The sequence below is a fragment of the Carassius carassius genome, chromosome 35, assembly GCF_963082965.1.
Source record: "Carassius carassius chromosome 35, fCarCar2.1, whole genome shotgun sequence".
NCBI classification, from domain to species: domain Eukaryota; kingdom Metazoa; phylum Chordata; class Actinopteri; order Cypriniformes; family Cyprinidae; genus Carassius; species Carassius carassius.
In genome coordinates, this window is record NC_081789.1 from 19,528,348 (window position 1) to 19,542,172 (window position 13,825).

General features: G+C 36.7%; 1 long non-coding RNA gene across 1 annotated transcript in view; it reads left to right on the forward strand.

The window, feature by feature from the left end:
• Positions 1-11,240, forward strand: part of LOC132116165 (uncharacterized) — a 19,442-nt gene extending 8,202 nt beyond the window's left edge. The window contains exon 3 of the long non-coding RNA XR_009425603.1: positions 10,341-11,240. This is a non-coding gene — a long non-coding RNA (uncharacterized LOC132116165). The remainder of the gene's footprint in view (positions 1-10,340) is intronic.
• The last annotated feature ends 2,585 nt before the right edge of the window (positions 11,241-13,825 follow it).

Sequence of the window (13,825 nt, forward strand, 5' to 3'; positions counted from 1 at the left end):
ATTTAAAGGTAAAAGACTAATTGGACAGTAACTTGAACAGGAAAGAGGGTCCTTATTCTTTTTTAAGAGTAACGATATGGAGGCCTGATTAAGAGTGTGAGGTAATGTCAATTTGAGAAATGGCCGAGAGGCCTCAGAGAAGTTAGGAAGGCTCAGTACAAGGGAGTGATTTTCAAAATGGCAGTTGTGATTTATTTCTGAAGCTGCATTGTACAAGGAGCAGTCCTCAAAGTGCAAAAAGAACAAAAAACAATGACTCTCTATTATCTCACAACACTAACACATTGCACCTTTGATGTTGGTACTGTCCCTCCTCCATATACATTGTCAACACACAATATACAATAACTTATTTCTGGACCCAACACACCAAGTAAATTCAGAATAGCATTAGACTGGCACTCTAGTGATGATGTAAGTGACCTAGCCCATCATCACAGGTAATTTAGAAAGAGTAAAAGATTCATTGAACATTTCTAACAAGACTGGTGCTAATTTGTCAAAAAAGGTCTTGTAAAACTCGGTCGGAAAACCGTCCGGACCTGGACATTTTCCAGACTGCATAGAAAATGTTGCCCTTTTAAGTTCATCTATGGTGATTGGACCCTCTAACTGCTCAGCAATGTCAGCATCTACCATAACCAACTCCAGTGAGTCAAAAAAACTCTTCAGGGCTGACAGATCAGACCCAACCTCAGAATTATATAAAAGAGGAGTAAAACAGTTTAAACTGATCATTAATTTTTTTAGGATCGGTTGTTACACCAGAAGGAGTATGAATTTGTGGAATCTGCTGAGAGGAGGAAGCCTGTCGAAGTTGATGGGCAAAAAGTTTGGTCGCCTTATCCCCAGATTCATAATAACAATATTTAGCCTTAAATAAGAGCTCCTCAATCTCTTTAGTAGAAAGAACATCAAACTCAGCCTGAAGAGAGAGACGACCCTTATATATGTTAGGGGATGGGGAGGAAGCATAGATATGATCAAGCTGGTAGATTCGTAATCTCAAATCGTTTAATTTTTTTTACGTTGTTTGTTCTCATAGCTGCTGTATGAAATAATTTCACCTCTAATGTATGCCTTCAAAGTCTCCCAAAGAAGGGAGGCTGAGATCCCTGGAGTTCTGTTGGTAGTAAGAAAAAAGTCAATTTGATTAGAAACAAACTTAACAAAATCCTCATTAGATAGCAAGCGCGTATTGAGACGCCACGGGGGGCACATTCGTTCACGCTCCTGTATGAATAACTCCAGTGTGCTCAGAGCATGATCTGATCAGGAACGTGCACAGGTAGGGCTCATCCTGTGCAGAACACATGCCCTTTTTGCCCTTACACTCCGAAGTGCCCTTTTTTTGGTGGTGGTGTTTTTTTTTTGTTTTTTTTTATCAATGCTATTGGTCACCCTTTACGTCTGTCTGTCTGTTTTACAAATATTTAGCAAATGAAAGTTCTTAAAACGAGCTTGTGTTAATCTTTTTCGATCCTCAAGCTGTCAGGAAGCTGATAACTCCGCCCCCTCTATATTCATTGAATCAACTGAAGTTCCACAGCAGCCGCACAGTAGACAACAGCTGAGCTGAACAAAGTTTTGCTAAGGGTAAATAAATATCTTGTTGTTTGAATAAGTACTACTAAACACTGTCTATAAAGGCTCATATTTTATTTATTTGATGTCTGACTGACTCACTGACTGAGACATGTGGGACGTCGCCTGAGAGAGAGGGCTAGCATTTGCCATCTAGTCATAGCCAATACAAAGCCAACACTTAAATAGCCTGTGCATATAGTAGCATTTCATCTTTTATAAAATGCGATTTTGGCCAAATGCATTTTACCACAGGAAAAACTGAGCGCTCCGTCTATCTATATAGCTACAAAAACTAGTTTGTAACCTGTAGATGAAAATGTAATGTGATGCCGGCAGCGGCAGGCATTTTAATGACGGACAAAAAAAAAAAATTCACATTTGCACACATTCGCTGGTCAAAAACTATATATTGATAAGCAGAGGTGGAAAGAGTACAAAAATATTCTACTCAAGTAAAAGTACCATTACATTAATGAAATTTTACTTAAGTACAGGTAAAAGTACCAGTCTAAAAATCTACTCAAGTAAAAGTAAAAAGTAGCTCATTTAAACTTTACTCAGAGTAAAAATTACTTAGTTACATTTTAACAGTTGGAGGGAGTCAAAAATGGGACAGGCCAAGGGTGTCAAACTCAGTTCCTGGAGGGCCACAGTCCTGCACAGTTTAGATATAACCCTAATTAAACACACCTGATCCAGCTAATCTAATCAATTAGGTTTATTTGAAAACTACATGATATGTGTGCTGGAGCAGGGTTAGGGCTATGGTCCTCCAGGAACAGAGGTTGACACCCCTGGGATAGGTCTATTAATCTCAAACTAGTTGTTTTTAATTAAAGGAATCAGTTATTTAGAATAATAAAACATTTGGGCTGTTACCAGGCAAATCAGTATCAATAAACTCATCTTTTAATGCAGAGGAAATGCAGAAGATTCATTGGAAGTGGCATTTAGATGTATTACACTGTTTAGTGCAGGACAAGAATGCATTTAACCTGCAGTTACCAATGCATGAATAATGTTTTGATATACAAGACATAAAATGTTGAATACTCATTTGAAATGATAAGAAATTAATTATTTAAAAAAAAATCAAAAGATACTTTAAATGTAAAATTAAAATGGCCAATATGTGTCAGCAAGTCACTGTTAATAAGTGAGTCGAATCATTTAAACGGTTGATTCATTCAGGAACGAAACACTGTCACGTTGCTCAGAGACGCAAAACTGTGCTTTGGTGGCTGTGTTTGGAATTATTTTCTGTTGTAGAAATAGAGCTAAAAAGGCAATATGGTGTCTAAAACGCAAGTCTCTTAATTAACTTGTTTACTGAACTGTTATATATATGTATGTATATATTCATGATGATTTTTGGAGGAAACGATGGCATTCTTTGTGTGATTTTGATTTAATATATGAAATTATATAAATATGTGAATTTTCTGCCCCTATATCTTCAATTTTGTGATCATTCTAAATGCATTTTAGGAGACTGAATCACACAGTGAAAGAACGCACTATAAATGCGCGCGCACATCATTAAAACAAAAATAGCACACTCCTCACCACGGTCTTTTTAGCTAATTTGTGCAAAACCTCTTGCTAAAATGTCAAAGCTTCATTTTAACCACCAATGCAACGATGCAATTATTTAGCTTACCTCTAAATTCTTGCGCAGGGTTGATGTTTTGTCGAGATTTTATAAGCTGCTAGTTTGGTCTTCCTAGGCAAGTACAGCTTACACTGCATAATAGAGCATACATATGACCAGGGGTTCACTTCATTTCCTTCGAGTTCAACTGCAGAATATGACGGGGTTTCGTTTTCAGCGGTGTCTGCACCACTAACGCCTGTTTTGTCCGTCTGCATCTTTCTTGTGATTTTAGCGCCAGTTTGCCCTCCTGCCCATTATTTACTGACGTAGTTTCTAGGGAGCGATTTTTTATTTTTATTTTTTTTACTCAGTAATTAATGTGTTTCAAAATGTAGCGAAGTACAATACTTCAAACAAAATATACTTAAGTAAAAGTAAAATTACAGATTTAAAAAATTACTTTAAAAAGTATTAGTACACAAAAAAGCTACTCAATTACAGTAACGCGAGTAAATGTAATTCGTTACTTTCCACCTCTGTTGATAAGTAATACAACAACATATAATTTGTTTTTACCATCGGAAAACCATAACAGGTGCGCCCCCGCGCTGTGTCGTACTGGAACTTACACAAAGCGACGAGTGATCCTCGTCACGTAGATAACATATATTTCTAAGAAATTTCTTCTTTGATTTATGATTGCTGATACACTTAATTTATTAACATTTAGGCTAATCGTGTTATGGTATACTCTCTGCTCGTCTTCACATGTATAAAATGTAGTAATACATGGTTTTACTACAGTAATGTAGTAGTAACAAAAAAAAAATTACAGAAGATCACTGTGAAATCTTTATATTTTATCATGCAGAATGTAATTCATGATTCATTTCAAGGCTTCATTTATTTGATCCAAAATACAGCAAAAACAGTAATATTGTGTAATATTTTTACAATTTTAAATAAGTGTTTTCTATTTGAATATATTTTAAAATGTAATTTATTTTTGTGATCAAAGCTGAATTTTCAGCATCATTACTCCAGTTCAGTACTCTTCAGTGTCACGTGATCCTTCAGAAGTGCTTTTCACTGCAACTGTACTTTTCACACTATTTTTATTTATTTTTTCATTGCTGGCTTATTTTAGGGAAAGTGTAGTGAATAAGAGACCTTCAAGAGACCAACATCCCTGGTCCACCACCAGTGTTGGGGAGTAACTAGTTACATGTAACGGCGTTACGTAATTTAATTACAAAATTATTGTAACTGTAATTAGTTACAGTTACTAAGAAAAAATGAGTAATTAAATTACAGTTACTTATGAAATTTTTAACGATTACAAAGGGGATTACATTTGAATATTTACACACATCCACATACAGATTTAACTGATTTATTTCCCAAATTGCACTGACTATTCTGAGACATACCGCCCTAATAATTTCAGGGATGCGGAAATACAGTCTGGTTCGTAAAATCCAGTCATAAAAACGAAATGCCTAACGCGGACGGAATATGCCACATTTTGGATGACTAAATCAAAAGTAGGTCAGTACACTTGAATCAAAACATGACATCGACTAGTGTCTGTGAATATAAAGCCCCAAAAATGCAATATATGACTTGCACATTCTGCGTGTCTGTGGAAATCAGGTGCGGACTGGACACCGGGAGAACCGGGACAATTCCCGGTGGCCTGGCAGCCGATTTTGCCCCACTATTTAATATCATTATTGTATAATTGCCTGCCGAATGTACTAAAGCGATCATTTGCGAATCCGCCATTTGATAATTAAATCTCTAATAAGTCATGACTCGCGCGCTCTCCGCGCCTCCGCAAAACGGTTTGGATTAGACTCAGAGTAATCAATGCGAGAGAGAGAGAGAGAGAGAGTGGACTGCTGGAGCAGAGAAGCAGAACTCCTGTTCAGGGTTTCAGGTCAGTTTCATCTGTAAAGATGCTTTTTTGTCTTTGTTTTTTAATTTATTTAATCAAGCAGCAGCACGTTGCTCATCGGTCATCACTCAAAATACTATATAAAGGACATCATTATTATCTGTTGTAATGTTACAGTAGTAATTTAGCTGAAAAAAAATCAGATTTTTTTTATAGGTTTAGGGGGAGCTACGACAGACAACAACACAACCCTTACGAAAATTAACATTTTAATATTTAACTATAAACCCAGGGAAAATGGTTACTATTGTTTAACTGTGGTAACCAAAAATGTAAAATTATTTTACAAATGTATTTATTTAAAAATAAATACAAATCCATTTGCAAAAAAAAACAAGGTTATTTTACTTTTATATAGGCTAATAAGAGCATGGTAAATTTTTGTAAGGGAAAAACATGACTCGTGTACAGTATTAGGATTTTTCTATAAAGATATTGTAGTATTGTAGAGTATTGTATTGTAAAGTATAGTTTTGTTCAATCTTGAGTATTAAAGTCACGAGAGAGATGGATAACAGGGCAAAATAAAGAGACTGAAGAGAAAAATGGAAGTGAAGGTGCAGTTCAGGAGAGAACTTTTAATTATTTTGCATGTCCCCAAATTAAAGATTTAAACCTTTTTTATGTCAGGTCCATACAAAAAAATAGTTTTGTCCATGAATTTGTTTGTGTGAGTTTGAATTTTCCAGTATGAATTTTTTTCCCAGTCCGCCCCTCCAGTAAATTAATGGCAAAGACATGGTTTCATTTTCTACACATAGGCCTACTGAAGCTCGCAGTGTTTTCAACCTCTGCTGCCTCAATATAGGAGTACACGAACACATAAATATAATTTCTAGAACTGCTCTGTCACTTCATGTGCATTTTACTTATTTTGAGAAAACTATCATCATATACAGAGACAGCAGTTTAAAAAAAACACCAATGTTTCAGGAGTTTATTACACAGAATACGTCACATGCTTATTAGATATCTGTATTTAAGTTGATGTATATGCTTTTATTTATTATTCTTTAATTTTCACAAATTTAGAAAGTAATCAAAAGTACTCAAAAGTAATTAGTTACATTACTTTAATAAAGTAATTGAAAAAGTTACACTACTATTACATTTTAAACAGGGTAACTTGTAATCTGTAACCTATTACATTTCCAAAGTAACCTTCCCAACACTGTCCACCACAGTATCAAATTTTTGCCAGGTAGGCGGATACATGTTGGATATGTTATAGTAACGGTATGGCTATAGTTTCTTATAATCTGGAATTGAGTTGGACATAATTACTTAAATTATATTTCAAAAAAGTTTGTCAAAAATACTTGACTCATTGCTCACCTTCCCCTCTTCTCAATGTCATTCATAATCATGTTAACCAAATAATACAAATTAGCTTATAAAACCAAACAGAATAGCTAAAAAAGAGAATATATATAATTGATATTAAAAAAAGGGATGGGGGTGCCCTTTTTCAGTTTCAGCACATGCCCCTCAAAAGGTCTGTGCACGGCCCTGGATCTGATATTAGAATAGTATCATAAGAGCAAGACTGAACAGAATGGAGAAAACGGTTGTCCAGGAGAAAATAATCAATACGAGAAAAGGAGTGATGTACATGAGAAAAAAAGAATACATTTTACCAGATTAATAAAGCACCATGGATCAGAGACTGAGAACTCATCCATAAAGGATAAAATGGTCTTAGAAGACCTCGAGGGCACACCTGGTCTAGTAGAAGAACAATCTAATACAGGATTAAGCCAACAGTTGAAGTCACCCCCCATAATAAGTAGATGTGTGGACATGTCAGGTAATTTGGTGAACAATTGATGGAAAAAATTGTCTTCGTCCCAGTTTGGACCATACACATTGGCCAGAATCACAGAATTACTATATAGCTGTCCCGTTACAAACACAAACCTCCCATTTGGGTCAGCTATTACATTAGAGCACACAAAAGGAACCGATTTGTGAATCAAAATTGCAACACCCCTAGATTTAAAATTAAAACTAGAATGAAATACTTGACTGACCCACCTCCCCTTTAATCTGATATGGCTGGAAGATTTTAAGTGAGTCTCTTGAAGGAAAACAATATGGGCACCTAATTGTTGAAGATGGTGAAGAACTTTGCTACGTTTAATAGGCTGATTTAAACCATTACAGTTTCAGCTAACAAATTTGAGTCCTGTCCCTGAATGTCGTGGCATCCTAGACTGCTGCATGCTAGTCAAGTATTAGTATACACTGCAGCATGGAATGTATGAATGTAACAGTCACAGAAATAAATTAAAACATGGGCAACCTGACTAACCAAAACACAAAACACACAGCGAGAGAAAAAGAGAGAACTTCCCACACCCCCACTCACCACCCCACGAGCTGAAGCGTCTTCCCAAACAAGACGCGAGCAAATCCTACAAACCAACAAAAACATCCTAACACGCTCCATTAACAGCACAAACCAGTAGTGCTCATGCGAGTTGTAATAAAGCATAAAATAAATATATAAACAAACACAGTATCAAAATATGAAAAGTGACTCAAGTCCAAGTGACACAAACCTAAAGCAGTGCAGTTTACCAACAGAAAACGGGTTAAATTAACCCCCAGTTTACCAAACAGACTGCCAGCCGCTTTCAAATTGTAGCTCCAGAAGAGACACCAGACTTTAAGTTCACCTTGAAAAAGTCCATTGCAGTGGCTGGGTCCTCAAAGTTGTGTGTAGCTTCACCGGGAAGAGTGATCTTCAAAATCGCAGGAAACATCAAATCCAAACTTCACACCAGGACACGAATGTAACAAACGTTTAATGTCCGTGAATGCAGCACGTTTCTTTGCAACTGACGAAGTATAGTCAGGAAAGTGAAATAGTCTTTTACCTTGGTGGAGAAGAGGGGCCTCGCTGGCCCATCGTAAAATGTCATTCCTCATGTGAAAAAAGTGCACACGAATCACAAAGGGTCGGGGTGGTTTACCATCACTGGGCTTGGATCGGAGAGTGTGATGCGCCCGATCGTGCAGGGGCAACTCCTCCAAGCCGAGGGAGTCCATCAGCAGCTGGGCAATAAATTCAGTAGGGCGCCCACCTTCGGCCCCCTCCGGCACACCTATCATGCTCTACCCTCCAGGTCTTCACACTTATCAGTCAGCTGTTTAACCTCGGCTTTCAGCGTGGAAACTGTTGAATCCAGTGAAGTTAGCAGGTCACTGTGGTCAGTGCACGCGCGCTGCAACTCCGTAATAACTTGATCATGGGAGCTGAGTTTTTGTTGTATCGGTTCAATTGCGTGTCTAAGCTCCTTTCTTACCGAAGAAATGTCCGCTCAAAGCTCGCATGACAGCGAGTCTATTTTGCCGCAAATATCCCCTTTCAACTGATCTAACATAGCCCGGAGGTGATCCAAATTGGGTGCACACTCGGGGTCCGTGACTAACTTCGGCGGAGATGCAGGCTCAGTCGTGGGAGAAGCCTTATTAGCACGGCCTGTACGAGCCGAGTTTCCACGTGCAGCTGCCATTGTCAGTTGAAATTCCCCCAAAACACACCGAAACTGACCAAGTAATTGTCACAATTTTGCAACAGCCAACTTAGTGAAAAGAAACTGTATTAAAGAGTTAAAATAAACACAAACTCGCGGAGCGAAAGGGAGACACGTCCTACATATTCGGTGTCCAACCACCTCCAACTTTAGACAAATGTGACCCTCAAGTATATATATATTAAAGGCGAGTTAAGGGTTAAGATTGGAGTGAAGCGTAACACAGATACATTGTGCATTGACATGCTATAGATCACTGCACACCGCATTTCCAAGGACTAGCATTTTCACACAAATATTTATGGATTTTTAGGCGCCTATCTTCTAAACACATATGTTGAACTGAATAATGAGAGCCTTCTGTACCCACCCACAGTAATCGTACATTCAGCACTTCTTCTCTTTCTGTACACTCTGAATTTTTCTTCACTGTTCAGCTCAGACTTATGTTTCTAATATTTGTTTTGTTTTCCTGGCTCTGCAGTTTAAAGCAAAAACATCAGCAGAGGCATAGTTTGAAAAAGTGCAGTAAAAGTTGTTTATAATAATGGGAATGCTTTCATTTGTCAGGGAGCTAGATTTAGCTCAGCGGAGGCAAAACAGTAATTTAGAGGGAGATTGAGACATCTGTGCAAGTAGCGCTGGGAACACTGGACCACTGAGCCAAAGAGTGTCTTTATCTTCTCTGTCCTTCTCTTTTTTAATTACGGTCTATATAAGCATAGCTTAGATATTAGAAACAATACATAGCTAAACATATATGGACACCTAAACACCACATCTATAGGTAGTAGTTCAATATTTAATGGCAAAACCATTGGCAAAACCAATAAATTTTTAAGTAATTTGTCTTCTTTTTGTTTTGGTGTTCCATTTCATCCCAAACTCTTTCATTAATAGGCCATTTGGTACCAATTTTAGGTCTGTCAATCAAAATTTTAATTGTAATTAAAATTGTATTTATTTAACACATATCAATATATGAATACATTTCATTTAAAATAAGTAAATAAAATCATATGGTCGGAAAATTATTACAGAATTTGCGAATGGGTTGCCGTGTAATCCACGATGCAATTTAGATTTTTTTTTAATATGTATATATGTTTAATTCATAAAAAAATAAATTAATACATTTTCTTGTCTTTAATTTACACTGCCATGTAAAAAAAAAAATCCCAATCTGAGCAATTTACTTTCCTGTAGCAAGACATCTTTCCACTCAACACTGCGTGCAAATTGCCTTAAGCTAATTTGGTGGTGGCATTATAAATGTTATATACTGTATTCGAAAGAGTTACTCTCCAGCTCATTGATGTCCTTGTTTAAGTGCCACATTTGTAAAAGAATGAGCCCAGAGCATGAAAAGGTAATCCACTGTCCCAGGAGGGGCCAGAAATCAGGGTCCATTAACAGAAAGCAATTAATGACTAATTAGTTAATAAGCAAGATAAAAAGCAGTGCATGATTGTGTGGGATATTACAGATTATGTACCATTTAGTTTATTGCACAGGGACAGAGAGTGTGTAGACTAAAGCTATCCAGTTTGAGCTACAATAAGACGTATCGAATCAAGCCATTCATCACTGTAATTCACTTTCTTTCCAGAACCTTTAAGTCAGGCTAATAATTCACTGTCTTATTGTCCTATGATTAATTCAGGTTTGTTCGGAGGACAAAGTTCCCAAAGGGACTGTCTGAGTGAGTCGATGAACATGAGCATTACAGAGGAAAAACGAGACGATGGATGGATGAAAAGATGGATGGCTGCGTGGAATAGCTCTAGGGCTTTTCTGAGAGGAAACATTACTGTAACATGATCCAGCAAGAAGCACATACAAAGGTATTTCACTCAAAAATGTCATAATACTTATGTTGCTAGAAACCTGTATGTTCAGTATTCTGTAGAACACAAGAATATACTGTTTTGACAATACATAGCAAACAAACACATTAAAGCACCATGACAGGATTATAAAAGTAGTCGATTTACTCATGAGCTGTGTTTCAAGTGTTCTAAAGCCATATTATAACATTAAGTCAATAAAATACAGAAATTCAAGTCATTATTTGATGATAATCTTGGACTTTCTGGTGACTAAATGACGGAATTGACCAAACTTTTCCTTCTTAACTAAATGAATGTGTTAATTCTAAACCAGAATGTGTTAGATTATGAGTAGTTCTACTGTTTTAATTGGATAAGTTAAATATGTAAATGATTCAGCTACGTCCCTCACACACACATGCACAAAATGAATAATAAACTATTTGAATCATACTTCTGTACATAATGTGCCGTTGCTTCTGCATTATTCACCATTACTTCAAACTGTCATTTTTTTTAATGGAGAAAAACTACAACTGAAGCACAGAGAGAGAGGGAGATCTATTCTTACACAATGACTCAGCACATCCAGTCTTACACACACACACTGACACTATACTGTGCTTGTACATTACAATTTCTCTTTCTTACTTTGTATGTTTTTGTTCATCTCTTGGAATGGTTTTGGTGTCAGGTTTGTGAGAATTGCTCTAAAAGCTTTTCAGGGAATTCATACTCGGTGCATCATTATCTCTGTATCTGTTGGTGGAATTCACTACTGGCAAGAGAGGTAATTGTGTAAAAGATAAAACAAGAGATACATTTGCGAGACGTGAAGTCACAACTGCACAATATAAAGATTTGATTATTATAGATATAAAGTCACAAACACAAGAAATGAAGTCGCATTTCAAAAACGTAATGTGACAAAGTTGCACTATGAGGGATTGCATTATTATAAAATGTTGAGATCACTTTATTATAAAGTCACAATTATGTGAAATAAATTGCAGTTGCAAAAAATAATAACATATACATATATATATAACATATAAAATATAGGCACAGTTTACGAGAAACAAGCTGCAAGATATTTAGGCACATTGTGAAATGAAAATATAAGATATTGTATTAAAATGAAAGGTAATTGCAACTTTTAATCTTGAAGGTAACAGTTGGAAACTTCCATTAGATATGCTAATAATATAATTTGTCATTTCTGTATTAAATTATGAAAGAATGTAAAACAGAAACGTTTTTACAAGTGAACTTAAAGTACTATTTTGTGTGTTTGTGTGTGTGTGTGTTCATTTATTAAATCTATTATCTAAACAGATCTCCTTCACATTGTTTACTTTACTTCATCAATATTATGTTACATTAGTATTTTTTAAGACACAGTACAAGCTTTTCTGGCACAGTTAAGTGTATAAATCAATAAACCTGACATAATCCAGATAATATATGTCATCAGTATTTCTCAGCACGAAAATAACTGGGGTTTGGAGAGTCTGGCACACTGCAGTGCTGCTACATGTGAAAGAAGGAAAAAGATACAGAGAGATGGTCTTCTGTTGTGCCTCTTCTTTCAAGTGAGTGGGCACACACGGCCCCGTCGCCCACTGCCTGCCACGTTATTTCACACCAGCTGCAAACACTGCCAAGGCTGAGGTCATCAGGCTTTTCATTTTAAATTCCTGTGTGTCGTCACACCAGTGGCTGTCTTTGTGGGTCTGTGTGTAGGTGTTTGATTCTATGGAACAGCGTGACTCACACTTCTACTTGCCTCCTTGCTCAGCTCTGCCTTCAAAGCACACAATAATCAAGTTCTCAAGGCTTTCTGCTGTCGACGATGCTCAATAGCCCAGAAAAACACAACAAAGTGGAACTCGGTTATAGGCGTCAAGTTTGATAAATTTTGGTCTGCATCTTAAAGATAGTTGAGAAGGTCTGAAATGTAACCTTCAACACCTTCTCTTCTAAGATGGGAGATGCCCGTTGCTGTAAAGATTTGTTAAAGAAATTCTTTCAAGCTATCTATCTGTATATCTCTTTAACATCTCTTATCTTACAAGCTCTCTGTCTATATTTCTCTTTAATATCTCTGTTGTTACTCCTAGACAGCAATGAGACAAATTAGATTTGATTTAACAGTGAGATAAATTAAATAAAAACAAAATAAACAATGACCAGTGAATTTCTGTTACTTTCATAGAAGTTTTTCACTAAAAATATAATTAAGTAAAGTAATACATTTTTACTATTTAATATATATTTATTTATATATGTTGTTTTTACTATGTATGCAAACACACATACAGTATATACAGTACATGTGCATCTATACACTGGAGATCAAAGTTAGAGGATAGTCTATAAATACTTGATTTTTACTTGATTTTTTTCTGAAATATTTTTAATCTTCATTGCTCAAAATCACAAAGATTACAACTAAAATTTTGAAGGGTTACAATTGTCCGAAATTAATAATGTACAGGCCCTTCCTTTGAATGACTTCAGTGCATCTGTGGCCACAGGATCTCACTAGTCTCTCACACTGCTCTGGTGTGATCTTGGTCCACTCTTCTTCTTGGTCGTCACTTCCACATTGCAGTGACTGTAGTGGGGTTTTTACCATAACTTTGTCACCAAGGATTTTCAAGAGATTTTCAGTCAGGTTTAGATCAGGACCCTGGCCTGGCCATTTCATTATTTCAATGTTCTTAGCTTCAAGGAACTGCTTTACTCGTTTTACTGTTTAACAGTGGGCAGTGTCCTGCATGAAAATTGCTGGCTGATTGGGCAATGAACACAGGGAAGGAACCACATGTTGCTGAAGGTTCTGATAAACATTTACGTACATTCACTCTGCTATGTAGCTGTATAAGAAGGTCTGATTCCTGCTCCAGAAAACATCCTCCAAACTATAACACTTCCTCCTCCATCTTTCACTGACTTCTTTACGTTATTGGGCTTCAGTATTTCCTCATTTTGATGCCAAACAAAACGATTCCCATCAGACCCAATAAATAAAACTTGCTCACATCACCAAAATTAACTTTGGACCAGTTCACTTTTCTTCACACAACATTCTCCTCAGCAAAGGTGAACCTAGTCTCAGCCTCAGCCGCCCACAGACGCCCACAGACCGTTGGCTAAACGTCAGATGCACATGGGACACAAAAGTGGTAACACTTCAGGAAGTGTCGAAGTCATCATCGGATTGGTTGAATTCTACAGGATTTCCACGAGACGTGTGTGCCGCATTCTTTAATGTTCCGCCTGGAAACATAGATACCGTGACACCAAACCTCCTCAC